The following is a 24,195-nucleotide window of genomic DNA, read 5'->3' on the forward strand; positions in this document are numbered from 1 at the left end:
TTTACCAGAATGTGCTTTGTATGGGCAAATTAGCTGGAGACGTTTAAATTCGTTCCCTGGCTGAGTTATATTAAGGACCTCGGATTTTTGTTTATGTATTGAAAAATTAGATAGGTTACCGAAGTTATCAAATTCTTCTAATAGGGGGGTAGGGAATCAATTGGGGATGAGATTGTTAATAAGACATCATCTGCGAACATCGATATTTTGTATTCGTTTGGTCCTATCTTGAGTCCAGCAATATTCGGGTTATTCCTCATATGGGATGCTAGCGCTTCCATTGTTAATACAAATAATATAGGGGAAAGTGTGCAGCCCTGTCTGGTACTGTTACGTATTGAAAAGCCCTGGGACAAAACTCCATTGACTCTCACCCTTGCTGTAGGTGTGGAGTAGAGATGGAATATTCTTTTAATAATTTTTTCCCCAAGGCCGAAGAAGTGCAACGTTCTCTGCAAGAAAACCCAGTTCAGCCTGTCAAAGGCTTTCTCCGCATCAGTGGAGACCAGGACCATGGGTTCGTTAAACAGCAATAAAGTGTGTGTTCCGGTTAAGAATCCCCCTCGGTATTCTTCTTCAAAAGAATCCTCAAGGCTGGGGAATAAATAGTCCCAATATAAATGGTGTATGGGAAACAGACAGTTAATTTCAAGTAGTGTCCACAGTCTTAGGTATCAGGAAAATTTCCTGCTACGGTTATCCGTGTGTGCCATGGGTTCGTTAGTTGCGTGAACATATTCTATCAGGCACAAAGCTCTGATAGTGTTGTCTCTGGTCTCCATGCGCGGCACAAAGCCCGCTTGGTCAACATGAATTATAAAGGGCATAATGGGATTAAGTCTTCTGGCTATAATTTTTGCAAAAATTGTTATATCACCATTTAGAAGCGATATAGGGCGATAATTGCTCGTTAGCTGGTTTGCCCTGTTTATGGATTACTGAGATGTGGGCTTCCAACTGATGTGGCGAGAAATGTCCTTCCTCATCTAGTGTATTAAACATTTTAGCTAGATGCGATGAAAGTATTTGTCTAAACTGTCTGTAGTAAAGATTAGTAAACCCACCTGGCCCTGGGCTCTTTTGCATGGGTATACTATTGATTGCACTCTTTCACTGGGAGCCAAGCTCTCTCGAGATATTGATCTATCCTGGGGATATCAGTAGACGAGCTAGTCTGGGATGTTATAAAGATCAGTGTAATAGGTGTTGAAAGTGTTTGCTATTTCTCTACAATCAAAAGTGTCTGTATTGTCTATCTTGGTCATTTTGTGAATATAGCTTGTGTAAGTCTGTTTTTTTTAGAGATCTGGCCAATAGAGTCCCCGCTTTATTGCCCCTGGTAAAGTATATTTTTTTAAGGTAATATGCCTTTCTATGCACTTCTTTGTTTAGTAGATTATTTAGGTTTTGTCTTGCTGATAGGAGGTTATTGGCATTTGTGTCACTTGAGGGGTTATTCATGTGAGCAAGCTCAGCCTCACGAAACTGGCTCAATAACTTGTTATATTGTGCCTTATATGTTTTGAGTAATATAGCCTTTTGCTTGAGGAATTCTCCCCTAATTACCACCTTGTGGGCTTCCCATGTTATTATTAGTGGTGAGGTTTGGTCAGTATCGTTGTATTGAAAAAACTTGCGTAATGCCCGCACTATTTTATCAGTTATGTGGGGTTGGAGTAAGAGTGTGTTATCTAATCTCCAAACAATGTCCGAAGAAGGACGGTCTGGCCATTCCAGATCCACAAACACAGAAGAGTGATCTGACCATGGTGTGGGGCTAGTATTCTTGAACAAAACTAAGTTGATCTATACAAGCATAATCTAGTCTAGAGTGAGTTTTGTTGGAATTGGAAAAGAAGGTAAACATTTTTTGGGCCGGATGCTGGATTCTCCACACATTTCAGAGTGTAACAGAACGTAAACACTGTGTGATCAACTTAAGGGAGTTAGGGGTGTGTGAATTTTTCCCTTTGAATGATCCAAAGAGGGATTAAGTACAACATTGAAGTCCCCAGCCAAGACAACTGTACCCTTTGCTATTCCCAATATCTCTTTAGTGATAGTTCTGAAAAATGTTGCCTGTCCTGTGTTAGGGGCGTATATATTTACAAGCATGATGGGTCTATGGAAGAGATCTCCAACCAGTATCAGGTAGCAGCCATCTTTGTTGGTATGCTTGGAGTGCAAATTAAAGGGCAGGAAGTTATGGAATAATATGCCCACTCCATTTCTTTTCCTAAATGCATGTGAATTAAAATAACCTAGCGGGTAGTGTTAAGTGGTAAACTTTGGTTCAGACTGTTGCAGGAAATGGGTTTCCTGCAAAAAAAATGATTTCACATTTCTGTTTGTGGAACCAGTTGAGGGCTACTGATCTTTTTGTGGGTGAATTTAAGCCTTTAACATTTTGAGTTGTAATTTTGAATTTACAATTGGCCATGACTAAATAAGTGGTTTAAAGAGTCTGCTCAGGGGATTCAGAGGAGCCATTATTATAAAGGGGTATGGCATGCACCAAACACAGCAGGCCTTTATAGGTGCAATAGTGAGGTAGGTGTGGTGCATAGGTGAGAAGGCAGAGTACAGTGTGAAATAGGTTGGAACCAAATAGGACAACATAGGTTTGCATGAGAAACCCCACTGGGAGCGATAGTGTACAAGAAACCTTTTGAATGTAATCAAAGAACAAGAAATTAACAGATAACAATATAACATAACAAAAATTCCAGTAACATTGCATATAACAATATACAGTATATCCTTTCTAGGGGGGGAAAGTACTTCCTAGTTTACTACTAATAGTAAACTAAACAGTAAAGGGAACTTCCCTCGGTTCTATTATTATTATTATTATTATTATCGGTTATTTGTAGAGCGCCAACAAATTCTGCAGCGCTGTAAACAGAGGGTAGTACAACAAAACAATTAAAGGGATCAGATGGGTAGAGGGCCCTGCCAAGAGTTGCACTGTTGTAATTAGCTCTTAAGAAGGTGATCTACAAACAGCTGGACTTAAGGGGGTTCAGGGGATAGCAATGGAGGAGTGGAACTGGTATAAAGTAAGGTTAGCATAGGTTGTATGCATCCCTGAACAGTAGAGTCTTTAGGGAGCACTTGAAGCTTTCAAAACTAGGGGAGAGTCTTGTGGGGTGGGGCAGAGATTTCCACAAGATGAGAGCCAGTCTGGAGAAGTCCTGTAAATGGGAGTGCGATGAGGTAACCAGAGAGGAGAAGAGTAGGAGGTCATGAGCAGAGCGAAGGGGACAGGAGGGAGAGTATCTGGAGACAAGGTCTGAGATATAGGGGGGAGCAGTGCAGTTGAGGGCTTTGTATGTCAGAGTGAGAAGTTTGTGTTTGATCCTAGAGGCAAGAGGAAGCCAGTGAAGGTATTGGCAGAGAGGAGCAGCAGATGAAGAGTGACGTGTAATATTCATTATGGATTGTAAGGGAGCTAGGCAGCAGGTGGGGAGACCAGAGAGGACAGAGTTGCAGTAATCAAGACGGGAAAGAATGAGAGAGTGGATTAAAATCTTAGTTGTGTCTTGTGTAAGGAAGTGTCTAATTTTGGAGATGTTTTTAAAGTGGAAGCGGCAGGCTTTAGCCAAGGACTGAATGTGAAGAGTGAAGGAAAGATCTGAGTCAAGTGTGACCCCAAGACATTGGGCATGCGGGGTAGGGGTAATGATGGAGTTGTTGACAGTTATAGACATATTGGGGATAAAGATTTTAGAAGAAGGGGGAAAATGAGGAGCTCAGTTTTGGAGAGATTTAGCTTGAGGTAGTGAGAGGACATCCAGGAAGAGATGTGAGAAAGACAGTTAGTGACACGGGTTAGCAAGGTAGGAGATGGGTCTGGTGCAGAGAAGTAGATTTGGGTGTCATCGGCATACAAATAATATTGGAAACCTTGGGACTTAATTAGGGAACCTAGTGATGACGTGTAGATTGAGAAGAGAAGGGGACCGAGGACAGAGCCTTGCGGTACTCCGACAGAAAGTGGTGACGGGGCAGAGGAGGCCCCAGAGAAGGCTACACTGAAGGTACGGTTTGACAGGTAGGAAGAGAGCCACGAAAGGGCTGTATCACAGATGCCGAAGAATTGGAGGGTTTGGAGCAAAAGAGGGTTTGTCGACAGTATCAAAGGCTGCGGACAGATCAAGGAGGATAAGCAGAAAGAAGTGGCCTTTTGATTTTGCTGTAAGTAGGTTGTTGGTGACCTTAACAATAGCTGTCTCTGTGGAGTGATAGGGACGAAATCCAGATTGCAGCAGGTCAAGAATGGAGTTTAACGTAAGGAAATGGGATAGGCGTGCATATACTAGTTTTTCGAGAAGCTTTGAAGCAAGAGGGAGGAGGGAAATAGGGCGGTAGTTGGATGGGAAGGTAGGATCAAGGGAAGGTTTTTTGAGGATAGGTGTGACCAGTGCATGTTTCATTGATGAGGGAAATGTACCAGTGCTGAGGGAGAGGTTGAAAATGTGTGTTAGTATAGGGGTAAGGGTAGCAGAGAGGGAGGGGAGTAGCTGTGAGGGGATAGGGTCAAGGGCACAGGTAGTGAGGTGAGAGCACAGTATATGTGCCGAAACTTCTTCCTCAGTAACAGGGGAGAATGAACTAAGTTTCAGGTTATGAGGGTTGTGGTTGAGTGAAAGCATTTGAGGGGGGAGAGAATGGAATTATGTTGAGAACTGATTTCATGTCTGATGGAGTCAATTTTGTTAAAGAAGTGACTGGCAAAGTCTTGAGCTGACAGAGAAGTTGTATTAGGAATTGGGGGAGGGCGGAGGAAAGTATTGAAAGTGGAGAACAGACGTTTTGAAAGATTAGAGATAAGAGTAGAGAAGTAGTGTTGCTTGTGGAGATTAAGGGCAGAATAGTAGGAGTTCAACATGAATTTGTAATGAAGAAAATCAGCTGAACTCCGTGATTTTCTCCAATGCCGTTCAGCAGTACGGGAACATCTGCGTAGGTACTGTGTCAGAGGAGTATGCCAGGGCTGGGGATGAGTGTGTGATTTCTAAGCAATGGTAAGAGGGGCGAGATTGTCAAGGACGGATATAAGGGTGGAACTATAGTGGCAGATAGATTGTTCAGGGCAGGAAAAGGAGGAGAAGGATGAGAGGAGTGGTTTAAGGGAATTAGCAAGTTGTTGCTGATCTAAAGACATAATGCTTCTGTGAAGTTTGGTGTGAGGAGTAGAAGGAGGGAGAGTTGTAGGAAGGGATGATATGTTGCAAGTAAGGAGATGGTGGTCAGAAAGAGGAAAAGGGGAGTTTGAGAAGTTTGAGAGAGTGCATCGATAGCTAAAGATCAGGTCAAGAGAGTGACCGTCTTTGTGAGTGGGAGAATCAGTCCATTGTGACAGACTGAAAGAGGAAGTGAGTTGCAGAAGTTGTTTAGCAGATGAGGCAGTGGGATTGTTAAGAGGGATGTTGAAGTCGCCAAGAATGAGGGCAGGGGTGTCTGAGGAAAGGAAACAGGGTAGCCAGGCAGCCAAGTGATCTAGAAATTGAGTTGAGGAGCCAGGGGGTCGGTATATAACTGCAACACGTACAGAGAGAGGGGAGAATAAGCGAATAATGAGGGTTTCGAATGAGGGAAAAGTGAGGGAAGAGATAGGATGTATTTGTTGAAAGGTGCAACGAGAGGAAAGTAAAATTATCCCGTTATCTTTTCTGAGTTAATCTAAGACATTTTTATTTTTATTAAGGTCCTAAAAAATACTGTGTGAGCTGGCGCTCTAGTCCTAGGATTAATCGAGTCCAAATAAGGGTAAACAATGACAGTTAAGCATGCTACATACTCACATCCTCCAATCAGTCTCAACTGATGGGTGTGTCAGATAGTGTAGACCTCTTAGCCTACTAAACAGACGTGTGCTTTAGAGTCTATCCTTACTTACAAGGAAGAGGAGAGAGTCATGTTGGATCATTTAAAGTAGCTGTTGAGCAGGAGGCCAAACTGGATCTCTTTCTATTCACTTTCATCAAGCTTGATAGGTGTGGCTTTGGGTTGCCGGGCCTTGTCAAATCTCCATTATCTGTTGGCTGGTTTAGTGAGGGAGGTTTCAGTTGTGATATATTGAATTGCTTGCAGAATTGCGGCACTCATGATTCTCTCTTTATCTGCGTAGGTCTGGAACTTAAGTATGATGTCCCTGAGGGGCTTGTAATCCGGTGGTTTCGGCCTAAGTGTTCTGTGAGCCCGCTCCAAAGGAAGGTTAGGGGTGTCAGCATCATGAAGAAGTGATTGAAAGAGGCCTTGTAAGTGCTGTGGTATTAAGTTTCCCATTATCTTTTCGGATATTTCTCTTATTCTAATATTGCTACGGCGACCTCTATTGTCAAGATCTTCAATATCTGATTGCATTTGGTTAGCATGGAGTCGTGTAAGGTTGCAGCATGGTTTTGCAGGTTGCTGTCATTGTTAATTTGCTGAATGTTTTCCTCCAAGAATGCGACCCTGTCTCCCAGGTCAGAGAGGTATTTTTTCACCTCTGCCAGGCCTTTTTTTTATCATCTTTCCCACAGCTGTTAAGAAAGAAGAGAAGTCTGCTTTGGTGGGTACATTTTCAATGTCGGCTTTAGTGAGTGGTTCCTGGTCTTGTTGCGCTGGCATGCTGGCCTCTGAGTCTAAGGCCTCCATATCTTGTTCTTGTGTGATTGTGAGGTCCACGCCAGGTGTTTCAAGCACTTTGAAGAAGTTTTTCAGCTTTGAATTAGATATAGATGATCCTTTAGATGATTTGTCCTTCCTAGGTGTTCTTCTAGATGACATTATTTCAAATAGATATTTTATGTTGTTCAGAGCAGCCTGTGCGATTTTCTGAGAAATATCAGAGAGGTATAATAGAGAGCGTGGTCCAAAGTTAGGAGTTCTACTTGCAGCCAGACAAGAATTAACCCCCTTCTGGCGTAAAATATAATTATTAGAGACTTTAAGAGTGTAAAAGTTCCACTTGCAGAAAGTTTGCAAAAATTGTGTTTAGATTCTCCTTTACTCTGTGTTGCTATAGCGCTGGCATAAAGCTTACCACACTATAGAGTATTATTTCTACGACTCACATCCTGAGGTGTTGTATAAAGCCTTTCTATAACGATTGTATGCCAAAATATTTTAAAATACAATAGCTGACAGGCCAATGCAGGGTACTATAAGATTTACAACCTTTGCCATTAAAGAGAAAAAGGCTTTATTTTAGGTGTCGGTTATTTTAAGTGTCGGTTTGTGTTTCCACTTATAACTGACCTGGCTGATGTCTGTTACTGCATTGATGCACTATAGTGTGCGCTGTCAGTAGGAGCAGTAACTGCGTAGGCACGCTGAAGAAGAGGCCTAAGTCACATGACCGATGGTCGATCCGACAGGCTGGGTGACGGTTTAGAGCTTTCGTTACATGGAGCCATCAGAGGAGCTTATGTGCCTGTTTCAAGGGCATCAGCGTATCGAGTGCAGCTTTGTTTGAAAGCCTGCTTATTGTGAACTCTGTGCAGGTAGTAGGACCGTCGGGATCCATTTGGGAACTACACTACATAACGGAGCACTAGGTAATTGTGGCCATAGTTGGTGGTGGCCGGCTCCGCCCCCCTTAAGAACAGTCTTTGTCCTCTTAGCGTTCCACCTCCTTCAGACACTCTGCTTCAATACCATAGTCCATTGCAGTAGGGGTGCCTTGCACATAAAAAAGTGTCCATCTGCAGGTACATAGTGGAAGTATGATGGTTTGTTCATGGGGTAGACAAGGGAAATATGTGGATCCCATAGCAACAGATACTGGAGTCAGAAGGAGTCTAAGAAGAAAACAAAACAGCACAAGATGAGCACGCACTCTGATGCAATCACAATTATACACAACATAATGTTTCTCTTTTCTAAGCATCACAATTTATTTTAATACATTAATTTAACATATGTCATCTAAATCTAGGGAGAAAAAAAACATTGTGGGCATATAATACAAATTACATTTATTGCATTTCTAAAGAGAATAACTCTCAGCTACTCTATATAATTTAAATGATACCTTAAACATGATGAACACTAAGCAAGTAAAAACTACTAGACTTCAACGTGAAGCTATATAACTATGTTAGTTAACTTGTGCTAAGGCTTGCAAAAGCAATGCAAAATAAAACAGTCAATAAAAACATTTTCTTTAAAATTAATTTCTTCACACTTTCTCTTTGAACTACTAAAAATAACCTAGTGTTACTTTATTCTGTAATGTTCATAATTCTACAACTATGATCTTAATAGAATCAGCTATCTCCTCTGATCTAGACATTAATTTACTAATTATTTTTATGCAACCTAAATTCTCTTGCACTCCTGTATGAGTAAAGAATACAACCATAACATTGTTAAAACTACAAAATATCTTTAAAGGTAAACACATCTTTATGGTAAGATAATTCCCTTCACTGTCAAACAACCTGGAATTTCAAATCCAAATAGCAAATACCATACCCGTTAAATAAAAGAAAATACATATGCTTTATAAAAGATATGGTAAGTAGAAAATATACCATCAGTATCAGTATAACTATACCACTCCCAAAACTCATATCTCTTCTCTTAATAATTGTTACAAATATGTAGCTGAGGCATGTCCTTAATCTTATGTTTTAAGTATACACTAAGTTTGATTTATACACTACGGAATGATTGCAATAGGCAATTCCTACACAAAAACGTATTTATTCTTATACCTTTCTCCATTGCAAAACACATCAATGTTTAAAGTCACACCCCTATCTGAAAGATTACTTTGTTTATATGCATAAACTACAGTGTGTACTAATACAAATAAAGCATACTTTTCAGCAGACAAAGCTATATGACTTCTTATAACCAATATGATTCATAAAAATAACACAATTAAAAGAGAATACAAAACAAGCAATATAAGTAAATAAGTTGAAACAATACTCCGCTAATTTCGCTGGGGATAACATAACTCCAACAATCAAGGCACAGTCAAGAAAAGGATAGTCTTTATGTTCTGAAGACACACATCATAAAAAACAGTTATACGTTGCCCAGAGTCCAGTTCTGGGGTTTGGTACCATCTCACAATGCAAAGAATGGGCTCAAAAATATTGTTCAGCAACTTTACTACAGTATGGGGGTTTAACAAACTTGACAAAGTCTTTCACCTAGATTACGAGTTTTGCGTTAACAGGGGTGCGGTGCTAACGAGCAGTTTATGCTCACCACTCACTTGCAGACAACGCTGGTATTACGGGTTTTTAGAAACCCGGCGTTAACCGCAAAAAAGTGAGCGAAGAGCAAAATTTAGCTCCACATCTCACCTCAATACCAGCGCTGCCTACGGTAGCGGTGAGCAGGTAAATCGTGCTTGTGCATGATTTCCCCATAGGAATCAATGGGGGAGAGCCGGCTGAAAAAAAAAAACTAACACCTGCAAAAAAGCAGCGTAAAGCTCCTAACGCAGCCCCATTGATTCCTATGGGGAAATAAAAGTTATGTCTACACCTAACACCCTAACATAAACCCCGAGTCTAAACACCCCTAATCTTACACTTATTAACCCCTAATCTGCCGCTTCCGATATCATTGACACCTGCATTATATTATTAACCCCTAATCTGCCGCTCCGGACACCGCCGACACCTACATTATACTTATGAACCCCTAATCTGCTGCCCCCAACATCGCCGAACCCTACATTATATTTATCAACCCCTAATCTGCCGCCCCCAATGTCTCCGCAACCTAACTTTATTTATTAACCGCTAATCTGCCACCCCCAACGTCGCCACCACAATAATAAAGTTATTAACCCCTAAATCTAAGTCTAACCCTAACCCCCCTAACTTAAATTTAATTGAAATAAATCTAAATAAAATTAATACAATTCACTAAATTATTCCTATTTAAAACTAAATACTTACCTATAAAATAAACCCTAAGATAGCTGCAATATAACTAATAGTTACATTGTAGCTAGCTTAGGTTTTTTTTTTATTTTACAGGCAACTTTGTATTTATTTTAACTAGGTACAATAGTTATTAAATAGTTATTAACTATTTCATAACTTCCTAGTTAAAATAAAGACAAATTTACCAGTAAACCCCCCCCGAAACTAAGTTACAATTACACCTAACACTACACTATAATTAATTAAATTACCTAAATTAAATACAATTAATTACAATTTTAAAAAAAATATCTAAAGTACAAAAAAAAACCCATTAAATTACAGAAAATAATAAAATAATTACAAGAATTTTAAACTAATTACACCTACTCTAATCCCCCTAAAAAAATAAAAAAGCCCCCCAAAATAATAAAAAGCCCTACTCTACACTAAATTACAAATAGCCCCAAAGTAATCAGCTCTTTTACCTGTAAAAAAAAAGTACAATCCCCCCCCAAACATTAAAACCCACCACCCACACAACCAACCCTACCCTAGAACACACCCAATCCTGCCTTAAAAAAACCTAACACTAACCCCTTGAAGATCACCCTACCGTGAGACGTCTTCACCCAACCGGGCAGAAGTGGTCCTCCAGAGGGGCAGAAGTCTTCATTCAACCGGGCAGAAGTGGTCCTCCAGACGGGTAGAAGTCTTCTTCCAACCGGGCAGAAGAGGTCCTCCAGACGGGTCTTCATCCAGACGGCATCTTCTATCTTCATCCACCCGGGCGCGGAGCGGGTCAATCTTCAAGCCAATAGCATTGAGCTTGCATTCTATTGGCTGATTGGAACAGCCAATAGAATGCCAGCTCAATCCTATTGGCTGATTGGATCAGCCAATAGGATTGAAGTTCAATCTGATTGGCTGATTAAATCACTGCAAAAAGTGTGTGGTGATACTGTGTCAGACTCAGTAATGCTACCCCTGAATTTGATCTCTCCCAAAATCAGATGTGTGAAGGAATAAACCAAGTGGGGGGAGGGGAGCGCTCAGAAATGAGCTGTGAGTAGGACTTATAAAAGTGATGGTGTGAGCCAATCTTTGATTGTATGAGTTAAAAATAGGACTATCTGTAACATACTCTGTTCCTTTAACAGCCGTTCCTCCTAGCCTCCTTTTCACTCACCTTCCCCCTTATAAGGCACACCCACATAACCTTCATTGCTTGGTATTGAAGGTAATTCTGCTCTGTCAAGCCTCTCTGAATCTAAGCAGAATCTTGTTTAAGCATATCCAGTATCTTCACGAAGACGCTGCTCCGCTCTCACTTCCAGCTGATCGGCGGTGACGTCACCTCAGCTGCTGCCTGACACTTCCGTGTACGCCAGATACACGCTACCTGCCACAGATCTATCAGCTGCTTTGTCAAGGTACCATCCAAACTTGCCTTATTAATCTTACCTGTCATGAACACTTGCACTCATATCCTTTGCCAACGCTTGGTAAGGTTTAGAATTAAAAATTCAGACAATCTTATAATTTTTCATTTTTTATGCGCAATGTATTTTTTCTCTTGCTAGCAATCTTGAGAGTCATATTCATTCTTACTGTTCTAATATGTTCATGTGTGGACAACATTAGCAACAAGACAATGTTAATGTGTTTGCATAGAACTATAATATATTTTCCCAACATTCAAGCAGTATAGCGTTAAGTCTGCCTCTAGACTGCTAGAAATTGGAAACACACCTATTTTTAATTGCTAGCAACCTAGTTGCTAATCAATGAGCAGAAAAGTAACATCTTTATTTTTGTGGAATTATTACAGAATACCAAGCCTGAAAAAAATTAAGGGGTATAATGGATCCTGTGGAACTCTCTAATTATGTTGCCACACTTGGACAAAAGGTGGATCAGCTGAATCTGGGCTTAAGAGAACTACAGGTGGAAAACCAAACTTTAAGGAACATAATTAAAGAAGGGATTAGTTCCAATCCACCTCACAGTGACTCACACCCAGAACCACCTGTATGCCCCCCAGATAAGTTTAGCGGTTATAGGAAACATTTTAGGCAGTTTATTAATGCCTGTACTTTATTTATCACCCTAAAACCAAAAACCTTCCCCACAGATAAAATTAAAGTTTTAACTATAATATCCTATTTGAGGGGAGAACCCAGAGCATGGGCAGATTCACTATATGAACAAAACAATCCTATATTAAATTCATTAGATAACTTCATCACTGCCCTGTCATCTCTTTATGAAGACCCCCACAGGCAACACACAGCAGAAAAAAAACTCAGAAATTTAAAACAAAACAAAAAACCTGTTGAGGATTACATATCTGAGTTCAAGATCTGGCAAATGGATTCAGGTTGGAATCAAGTCTCACTTAGGAGCCAATTTAGGCTAGGCTTATCAGAAGCCATTAAAGATGAATTTGCCAGACTTGACCTGCCAGATGAACTAGATGCTCTAATGCAGCTTAGTATCAAAATTGATCATAGAATAAGAGAAAGAAAACAGGAGAAGTATTCCCATGACACAAATACCAGATACTCAGATATGAAAACAACATCACAGCATGTAAAAGTCACAGATGAACCCATGGATATAGCATTTATCAGGGGACCATTGACCTCCGAAGAAAAAAACAGACGTAAAGCAAATCACCTTTGCATGTACTGTGCCTCCAATGAACATGAGGTTTCCGCTTGTCCACTACTTAAAAGAACAAAGAGGGGTAAGATAAAAAACATTGAGGTTACCATATCACTATCTAACTCACAAGTAACCAACTGTTTAATTCCCATTTCTCTGCAGTGGGACCACCACCGCCACCGCTGTGAAGCTGTGATCGATTCTGGGGCATACTCCTCTTATATTGATTTAGCACTTGTAAAATTAAATAAAATTCCACTGATTAAAAAAATTAAACCTGTCATGGTGCGTCTTATTGATGGACAACAATTGGTCTCCAGTCCCATCACACACCAAACAGTACCACTGTTAATGACAACACACAATCAACATCATGAATACATCACATTTGATGTGCTTCCCTCACCCATTTTCTCTATTGTCTTGGGTTTGCAATGGTTAAGGGTACATCAACCAACTATTTGTTGGGTAGAAAACAAGGTAAACTTTACATCTACCTATTGTAAAACCACCTGTTTTCCACATACTTCACTCTTAGCAGTAACAGAATCTAAGATACCCCCAGAATACTTAGATTTTGAACAGGTTTTTAGTAAAAAGGAGGCAGAAAGCCTACCTCCGCACAGACCTTACGATTGTCCGATAGGTTTAATACCCGGGTCTGATATTCCTTACGGCCACATATTCCCACTATCTGAAGCTGAACTAGTAGATCTTAAAAAATACATTAATGAGAACCTTCAAAAAGGGTTTATAAGACCCTCCACCTCACCTGCAGGAGCAGGGATATTTTTTGTAAGAAACAAGGATCAAACCCTACGCCCCATCGTGGATTACAGGGAGTTGAACAAGAGAACCATAAAAAATAGGTATCCCCTCCCCCTCATCCCAGAGCTTATTGAAAGGTTAAAAGGCGCTACCATCTTTACTAAACTGGACTTGAGGGGAGCATACAATCTCATACGCATAAGACCTGGTGATGAATGGCTCAACGCGTTCAGAACCCGCTATGGATTGTATGAATATACGGTCATGCCGTTTGGGCTATGTAATTCCCCCGCAACCTTTCAAAGGTTCATAAACGACATATTCAGAGATTTACTAGACACTTCAATGGTTATTTATTTGGATGATATTCTTATTTATTCATCTAATATTCAAGAACACATAAAACAAGTCAGAGCCGTCCTCTCCAGGCTACAGGCTCACCACTTATATGTAAAACTGGAAAAATGTATTTTCCACACACAAGATATCACATTTTTGGGATATCACATAACTCCTAATGGCGTGTCCATGGAAACTGACAAAGTCTTATCCATATTGAATTGGCCCATACCTAAAACAAAAAGAGATGTACAGAAATTCCTTGGTTTTTCAATTTTTTATCGAAAATTTATAAATAATTTTGCTAATATTGCTAAACCCCTCACAGAATTAACAAAAAGCAAAAAAACATTTCTCTGGACTAATGAGACTAATCTAGTCTTCCAATTTCTTAAGAAATGTTTTACAACAGCTCCTATACTCATTTATCCAAACCCAGAACTTCCATTTGTATTGGAGGTGGATGCCTCTCATTATGTAATAGGTGCAATCCTCTCCCAGCGACCAACACCACAAGAACCATTACACCCTATTGCTTACTACTCTCGTGTTCTAACTGACTCCGAACTTAACTATCATATAGGAGAAAAAGAGTTATTGGCAATGAAATCTGCTCTAGAACACTGGAGACACCTTCTAGAAAGTACTGAAGTTCCAATACAGATTTATACCGACCACAGGAACCTCCAGTACTTGAAGACCCACCGCACTTTAACTGCCAGACAAGTTAGATGGAGTCTATTTTTCTCGAGATTCCACTATAACATAATCTACAGGCCAGCCTCTAAGAATATCAAAGCTGATATCATTTCCAGACTCCCAGAAAAACCAAATATTTCAAACCAATACGGAACTATAATCCCAGAAAACTGTTTCCAAGAAAACCTAGGCTTGGCCTTTAACGATGACTCTCGTGTCAAGACGGAACAACTAAAGGATTCATCAGTTCCAAAGACATTGCTAACCAAAGGAACTGATGGACTCTTCTACAAATTCGAAAAACTCTATATACCACCTTCCCTCAGGTTGGAAATTCTTAAAAGTATGCATGACTCACAATTAACAGGACACCCTGGAGTTCAAAGGACCATAGAACTCACTAAAAGGTCCTACTGGTGGCCAAACATGATTTCTGAAATTAGAAATTATGTACAGACATGTGAGATTTGTACAACTTGTAAACATGAAAAAAGTAAACCAGTTGGTTACCTACTATCCCTTCCAATTCCTGAAAAGCCTTGGACACATATAGCGGCTGACTTTATTGTTGAACTGCCAAAATCCAACAATAACAACACCATATTGGTTGTTGTAGACCTTTTCTCTAAAATGTCTCATTTTATTCCGTTCCACAAATTGCCCACCTCCATGGAGACTGCAACCCTTTTGTTCAACAATGTAATAAAATTACATGGACTCCCTCTTTCCATAACCACTGACAGAGGTAGCCAATTTACTTCCCGGTTATGGAGTGATCTTTGTGCCTCCCTAGGCATTGAAAGGCGTTTGAGCACGGCTTACCATCCTCAAACGAATGGGCAATCTGAGAGGGCTAACCAGTGGCTAGAAGAATACCTCAGATGTTTCACAACTCAAAATCAAGACAACTGGGCATCTCTACTACCCTTCGCAGAATTTGCACATAATAATGCTTATCATTCTTCAATTAAAACCACTCCATTCTTCGCAAATTATGGATACCACCCGGTTTTTCACGTCAATCCTCAACAAGAAAGTCTTTGTCCAGTGGTGAACGATACAACCAACAGTATTGCAGAAACTTTTTCCATATTAGCAGGGAATATTAAACATGCCCAAGACAGACAAAAAACGTATTACGACCTCAGAAGGAGACCAGCTCCTAATTATATGATTGGTGACCTAGTCTGGTTATCCACTAGAAACCTTCGCCTCTCAACGCCCTCTAGGAAGTTAAACAAGTTCTATATTGGACCTTTTCCGATCAAGGCTGTTATTAATTCCAATGCTGTTACCCTGGATCTACCGGACTCTTATAAGATTCATCCCACCTTTCATGTCAACTTGTTGAAACCATATAAAGAACTGAGGGAAAGTTCAAACTCACTTCCCATTCAACTCCCTGTCTCTCCTGATAATGAGTTTGAAGTGGAAAGTATCCTGGACTCTAGGAAAGTTTCAGGTCGTTTACAGTACCTGGTGCACTGGAAGGGCTACCCTTCGGAAGAAGACTCTTGGGAACCCTCTGTTAATTTGTCAGCTCCTCGACTGGTTTCCCTCTTTCATCGGAGGAATCCACTTCGTCCTCATCCTTGAACCCCGGTGTGGTTCATTTTGAGGGGGCCCTCTGTAACATACTCTGTTCCTTTAACAGCCGTTCCTCCTAGCCTCCTTTTTACTCACCTTCCCCCTTATAAGGCACACCCACATAACCTTCATTGCTTGGTATGGAAGGTAATTCTGCTCTGTCAAGCCTCTCTGAATCTAAGCAGAATCTTGTTTAAGCATATCCAGTATCTTCACGAAGACGCTGCTCCGCTCTCACTTCCAGCTGATCGGCGGTGACGTCACCTCAGCTGCTGCCTGACACTTCTGTGTACGCCAGATACACGCTACCTGCCACAGATCTATCAGCTGCTTTGTCAAGGTACCATCCAAACTTGCCTTATTAATCTTACCTGTCATGAACACTTGCACTCATATCCTTTGCCAACGCTTGGTAAGGTTTATAATTCAAAATTCAGACAATCTTATAATTTTTCATTTTTTATGCGCAATGTATTTTTTCTCTTGCTAGCAATCTTGAGAGTCATATTCATTCTTACTGTTCTAATATGTTCATGTGTGGACAACATTAGCAACAAGACAATGTTAATGTGTTTGCATAGAACTATAATATATTTTCCCAACATTCAAGCAGTATAGAGTTAAGTCTGCCTCTAGACTGCTAGAAATTGGAAACACACCTATTTTTAATTGCTAGCAACCTAGTTGCTAATCAATGAGCAGAAAAGTAACATCTTTATTTTTGTGGAATTATTACACTATCTGTGGTGAATAATTATAAATATATATTAAATATGAAATCACTCTCTGGTTGGTAAGCTTGTTCTCTCAATTTTGTGAGTGCAATTATTAGTCACTCCTGTGGCTAAATCATGTAATAGTTATTTTATAACTATTACATGATTTAGCCACAGGAGTGACTAATAATTGCACTGACTAATAATTGCACTCACAAAATTTAAAGAACAAGCTTACCAACCAGAGAGTGATTTCATATTTAATTTATATTTATAATTATTCACCACAGATAGTCCTATTTTTAACTCATACCAATCAAAGATTGGCTCACACCATCACTTTTATAAGTCCTACTCACAGCTCATTTCTGAGCTCTCCCCTCCCCCCACTTGGCTGATTAAATCAGCCAATCAGATTTTTCCTACCTTAATTCCGATTGGCTGATAGAATCCTATAAGCCAATCGGAATTCTAGGGACGCCATCTTGGATGACGTCATTTAAAGGAACCGTCATTCGTCGAGTAGTCGTCGTGCTGGAAGGATGTTCCGCATCGGATGTCTTCAAGATGGTGCCGCTCCTCGTCGGATGGAAGAAGATGCCGCTTGGATGAAAACTTCTGCCGGTCCGGATGTCCTCTTCTGCCCGGATAGGATGAAGACTTCTGCTGGTCCGGATGTCCTCTTCTGCCCCGATCAGATAAAGACTTCTGCCCGGATCGGATGACCACTTGTGCCCGGCTGGGTGAAGACCGCTCAAGGTAGGGTGATCTTCAATGGGGTAGTGTTAGGTTTTTTAAGGGGGGATTGGGTGGGTTTTAGAGTAAGGTTGGGTGTAGGTGGTGGGCTGTAATGTTGGGGGGGTGTATTTATTTTTTTACAGGTAAAAGAGCTGATTACTTTGGGGCAATGCCCCGCAAAAAGCCCTTTTAAGGGCTATTTGTAATTTAGTATAGGGTAGGGCATTTTATTATTTTGGGTGGCTTTTTTTTTTATTAGGGGGCTTAGATTAGGTGTAATTAGTTTAAACGTCTTGTAATTTTTTTTATTTTCTGTAATTTAGTGGGGAGGGGGTTGTACTATAGTTAATTTTATTTAATTGTATTTAATTTAAGCTAATTGTAGTTAATTTATTTAATTCATTTAATGATAGTGTAGTGTTAGGTGTAATTGTAACTTAGGTTAGGGTTTATTTTACAGGTAAATTTGTAATTATTATTTTTTATTCTTTTTAAATAATTTTTATTGATTTTCCAACATTATATCAAATAAAACAAAACATAAAACATAAACATAAAAAGAGTCATGTACATAACATTTTTCATCTGTAAATTCAGCTGTCAGCAGACATCATTTATCATTTGTCTTATATCATTAATCCTTTGTCAATTATCACTTATATTACCAGGACTATGTCATACTTTCTTTCCTGAGGTTCTAAAGGTAAGGGAGCAAAGATGTGGGGGGGGGGAGGGGAAGGAAGACCCCTTCACCCCAATAACTCTGGGCCCTTGTATCTCCTCTTAACTGCAAAAGTGTTGTTGTTTTATTGTGTCCCAATAAAATTTAATATCTAAAAACATCTCTAATCTTTGGGTTCTAAAATATCCATACTCTAATATTAGTGTTTCTTCAAAATGGTGTAGCCATTCTTGTATTGTGGGGGCTGTGGGGTTTTTCCAGTTTCGTGCTATTACTGTTTTTGCTCAGTTTAGGATAAACTGAAATAGGCGCTGATGAATTCGGCACATTTTTGGAATTGGTAAATTTAGTAGAACCATAGTTGATTTCAATATGAAATTAGGGGCAAACAGGTGCTTTAGTAGAGATTCAATTTGTTCCCATAGTGAACGGATTTTTGGGCAACTCCACCATATGTGTGAAATGGACCCCTTTAGTCCACACCCTCTCCAGCATCTATCAGCAGTCACTATCTACTATCAATCTACTAGCAGTCACTATGCGTTTAGCTATAGATAGTGTGTGTCTAAGTGTTCCCTTAGTCATGCATTGTGTTTCGAATAGTGTTAATGGCCTCATCCATGCTTGTCTGTGTTCGGATTTCTCTATCAAGTGTACCAGTTGTTTATATTTGAGCCAATGCGTGAAGGCCCCATTCAAATAATCTCCCAACTCACCTCTTTGCTTAACCCCTTAAGGACCAGCGACGTACCCTGTATGTCGCTGGCCTTTTTTTGGGACGTGGTTATTTTATAGCGCGGTCTTGCCACCAGCGTTGAGACGGCTCTATTCCACAAAGCCTGCTGGAGGGAGGGCATTAATAGCGTTTTCTGGCTAGACTTGTGCTATTATGTCCTGAAAAAAACCCTTAACGACTAGTGACATACAGGGTACATTGTGGTCATTAAGGGGTTAACTTTTGACTTTGCTATCAAGTTATATATCTGGGTTGTATGACCAATTTAAAGTCGGGTGGGCCCTGCTTTTGTGTAGTCTAGTCCAGCCAGAAACTCTGCGTTTGGTGAAATTGGGGACATAGGTGAACGTAGTGTGGAGATATAGCTAGAATGTGTGATCAATTTATCCCAAATAGAGAAGACTTTTTCATATAGTGGGTATCTATTGGTAGAGTCCGGTCTATGCAACTTAGGAATCCAGCACAGGACTCCCACGTTTGGGGTCTTTAAAATATGCGAGTCTATTGTTACCCAGGCTTTGATCTGTGCGTTCCTTCCTATGCCAATCTAAAATTCTTTGGAGCCCTATAGCTTTATAGTATGTGTCCAGGCATGGTAAACCTAATCCTCCTTCCATCAGTGGCCTATATAGTGTATTTTTATTTATTCTAGGCTTTATCGACCCCCATATGTATTTGTTTAGCATACCCTGCCATCTGTTAAGGAGAGATGTGGGGATTTTAATAGGGATAGCCTGCATTACATATAGTATTCTCTGGAGGGTTGTCATCCTTAATGTCTGAATCCTACCTAACCAAGAAAAAGGCCCCCTCCTCCAAGTATCTAGATCTGTCTGGGTGGAACAAAACAAATTGGAGTAATTTAGTTTGAAGAGTAATCTATCATTTGGAGTAAGATGTATCCCGAGATATTTTAGTGCAGTAGTTTGTAACTTATACGGGCTATGATTCATCAAATCCCCTAGTTCTGCACGAGGGAGATTTATATTTAATAACTCTGATTTAGAGTAATTTATGGAAAAATATGAGAGATCACCAAAAATCCTAAAGTCTTCTGTAACTGCCCTCAAGGAGGTGGTTGGTGTGGTTAGGGACAGAAGGACATCATCTGCATATAATGACACTTTGTATTCATTCTCGTCCAGGGAGATACCTTTGATGTCTTTGTTTTGTCTGATACGGCTGCTAACGTTTCTATGCTGAGAACGAACAACAAAGGGGAGAGGGGACAACCCTGTCTTGTACCGTTGCCTATTTGAAACCCTTCTGACAACTGTCCATTAATTCTAACTTTTGCTGTCGGGGATATGTATAGGGCTCGTATTCTATTAATAAGGGCGTCTCCAAATCCAAATTTTTTAAGTGTAGCGAAAAGATATTCCCAATTTAACCTATCGAAAGCCTTTTCGGCATCTGTAGATAGAAAGATGGTGTTTATTTTATTTAATTTAGAATATTCCATCAGCTGTAAAGCTCTAATAGTGTTATCTCTAGCTTCTCGTCCCTCTACAAATCCTGTCTGGTCCATATGAATTAAGGAGGGGAGTATTGTGCTAAGTCGGGCTGCTAGTATTTTTGCTAGAATCTTCAGATCTGTATTTAATAGTGAGATGGGTCTATAATCCGAGGGTGTGTCTAATGTTTTGCCTGGTTTAGGAATACCCGATATGTGCGCTTCTTTCATTAGGGTTGGAAGTTGGGTATCGTTATCTAATGTTTGATATAGGGACAATAGAGGGGCTATCAATTCTTCATTAAAAGTTTTATAATATTTATTGGTTAACCCGTCTGGGCCTGGGCTTTTGCCTGAGGGCAGGTCCTTAATAGCCTTCATTATTTCTAAAGCCGTTATTGGTGAGTCTAGGGCCTCCCTCTGTTGTAAGGTGATCGTAGGTAAGTCCACCGAATCTAAGTACGAGAGTATATTCGTAAGAAGGGGAGGATCCTTCTCTTTTGATAAGTTATATATATGTTCGTAATAGTTCCTAAACGATTCTGCTATTTCTGGGTTTCCATATTTCATTATTCCATCCCTGTCTTTAATATTATAAATATGGTTTATAGCTGTTTTCTTTTTCAGGGCTTTAGCTAGCAAGGGTCCTGCTTTATTCCCTCCATTAAAGTATATTTTTTTAAGATATAGTGCTTTTTTGTGTGCTTCTCTTTGAAGATGCGTGTTTAATGCAGCCCTAGCTTTGGAGAGTTTCCCTAATGTATCTATGCTACTGGGATTTAGTTTATGCGCATGTTCCGCTTCTACTAGCAGCTGAGTGAGTTTTTGGTACTCTGCATTTCTATTCCTATTCTTTCTCGCTTTATGTTGTATACAGCACCCCCTAATAACCGCCTTATGTGCCTCCCATATGGTTCCCATCCCAGTTACTGTATTATTATTTATTCTGAAGTATTCCTCTATTTTTGCCTGTATATCTTTCGTTATTTCTGGATCATGGAGGATTGACTCATCCATCCTCCAAGAGGATGCTCTTGAAAGCCTGTTGTGCCAATCAAGTTCCATTGAAACCGTTGCATGGTCTGTCCATGCTGCCGAGCTTATCTCTGTGTGTGTTGCTAGATGTATGTAGTTATGGTCAAGGAGAAAATAATCAATTCTTGAGAAGGACTTTTGCGCGTGTGAGTAATGTGTGTAATCTTTTGTTTGAGGATGCTGTAGCCTCCAGATATCCACCATATTGTTATTGCGAAAGCAATGTATTACACTGGAGGCCTTAACTGTTGGGCGCATTTTTCTTTTCTTTATGGAGGAACTATCAATTTGGGGTTCAGATGCGATATTAAAATCACCTCCAATAACTATTACCCCCTTCCCTAGTTCTAGAATTTTATTGTTAGCTTTTCTTAAAAATCTCCTCTGCTGGGAATTTGGTGCGTATAGACAGACTAAAGTCACTTGTGTATTAAATAATAATCCCGTTAAGATAATAATCCTACCCTCCCTATCCTCGTATCTATTTTGGAGGTGAAAATGGACATTCTTATGTAAAATAATTCCTACTCCCGCTACCTTCCTGCTCGGGTGTGAACTAAAAAAGCCAGTGGGGTATTCTCTGGATGTAAATTTAGGGGCACCTGACTTAACAAAATGTGACTCCTGAATAAAAATAATATCTCCCTTCAGTCTATGAAAATGTGACAATGCTACCGACCTCTTAGTAGGTGAGTTGAGGCCCTTACAGTTTTGAGTTAAACATTTAATTTGATTTAGTGCCATAATGCTTTAGCTAAAGGGAGATATATATGTCCTCCATCAGTGTTTGTGTGTTGATTAGTGTTTCTTATATCTCTCCCTATGTAGAGAATGGGCCACTTACCCAATAACCTGGTATGAGTCCTAGTGCAGCTGCTAGACATAACATCTGGAATTACAAAGTACATGACAACAATCCTTGATAGTAACAATAATAAACAGAAACAACTCATAAAACTCAAAAAACTGCAAACCATTAGCAACAAAACAATACTTGATGCCAGCCAGGTTGTAATTTAACCCGACTAACTCAATGTTTGGGGGTACAATTAAAGTTAAGTACTAGGGTACTTGGTTAAGGTAACTGGGGGTTTCAATATAGCAAGACAGCTAAGGTATATTGGTCTACCTATTAAAGTGGTATCTTTAAGTATAGTTCTTAACAATGACATTCGCCATCATCACTACTAGGCCTTATTTATTTGTTATGGCATCAAACAACCCAAGTTCATAATATAACAATACCCTTCCCAAGTTTTATCCCTTAGGGAAATTTTGCTTTGTATTACCTTTAGGTAGAAACTTAAAATGATAATAGAGCATATTGCTTTTACCAATTTACCAGTCCTTTTTGACCAGAGTTCTTGCAGGATCGTTTATTGATCCCTTCTCCCTCAGTCTTCCACTGCTGGATGAGGAAGAGCTGGAGCATTTCTTAGTCTTTTGTGATTTACTGTTTGCCAGTGTGGGCGTTGGGGTTGAGGAACATCCGCTGGATTCTTCTTAGCTGGGTTGTTTTTCTCTTGTATGTGTGGCATTTTAGGGGGAGGGATGTGCAATGCTCTGCAGAATTCTTCCAGGTCCTCAGCACTTTTATATGTTATAATCATATTGTCTTTATTAACTTTCAGGCAAAATGGGTAACCCCATCTATAAAGAATATTGTGTTCTCTCAAGTGTTCAGTTAGAAATCTTGCTTCTCGGCGGTTGGTCAGGGTCATTGGGCTTAGATCAGCGTATACTTGGATGGTCCTCCCTTCAAAAAGAATGGGTGTAGTTTTCCTGGCTGCTTGGGCAACCAATTCTTTATCTTGATACCTGTGAAATTTGAGGATTATGTCCCTAGGTGGTTCAGAATCTTTTGGTCTGGGTCTCAGAGCCCTGTGCACTCTGTCCAGTTGGTATGGAGTAGCAGAGGGGTTGTTTGTTAGGTGTTGGAACAGTTTCTGTAAGTAAAGCTGGATTGCATCTCCTGTTACTGTCTCAGGCACACCCCGAATTCGTAAATTCTGCCTTCTACCCCTATTATCTAGATCTTCTAATTGGCTCTTGAGTTGCTGTATCTGTATATCCTGTATTGAGAGGCATCTGGAGTGCCCATCCACTATATTAGCCACATCGTTTGTTTGCTCCTCCATATATTCAATTCTTTCATTGATTTCACTAATATCCTTTTTGACTGCTGCTAAGCCATCTTTTAAAATTTTTCCTACTTGTAGCAGTAAAGTATTAAAGTCCTCTTTTGAAGCAAGTAGGGTTAAGTCTGCTCTGGTGAGTGGTGCTTCACTTTCTGTGTCAAGGAGTGTGGGTTTTTGTGGGGGTGGATTTTCCTCTTGCTCAGAGTCTATCTCTTGTTCTTGTGAGGTGCTGAGAGCTTTAAAATATGTGTTCATTTTGGCTGTTGTAGCAGACATGTTTTTGCTTATTTTGTCGCCTTTATTTTGCTTCCTTGCAGCCATGGTGTGCACCTTAGATTGTTCTCTTTATTTTCCTTTTCCCCCAGTGCCAATTTATGCTGCGTGTTGTTGCTTATTTATTGTCTGCCTTCTGCCATGCAGATGAGGTCTTCCTATGTGCTTAGATTAGTGTGTAGAGATTAAAACCACAATCTGTCAAAGCTTCGTGCATAAGCTATCTCCCAACAGGGTATAAATATGTCCGTTAAAATGTGTGGCTTTATTCTTAGGACAAGGTATGTTTTCTTATTGGGTGGCTAGTTGTTACTCGGTAAGTAGCAAATGCAGTAATCTCTAGATACTCTTCACTTTAGGTGCGGTAAATAAATGGCTACCCCTTTTTTATTATTATGTGCGCAGTTCACGCTTTTTACCTTGATCTGCTGAGGCCTGTTTGTCTTTCGCCTGCCGGTCCGGATCTCCTAAGTGTCTCCTCTT

Source organism: Bombina bombina, chromosome 3, assembly GCF_027579735.1.
Source record: "Bombina bombina isolate aBomBom1 chromosome 3, aBomBom1.pri, whole genome shotgun sequence".
NCBI lineage: Eukaryota > Metazoa > Chordata > Amphibia > Anura > Bombinatoridae > Bombina > Bombina bombina.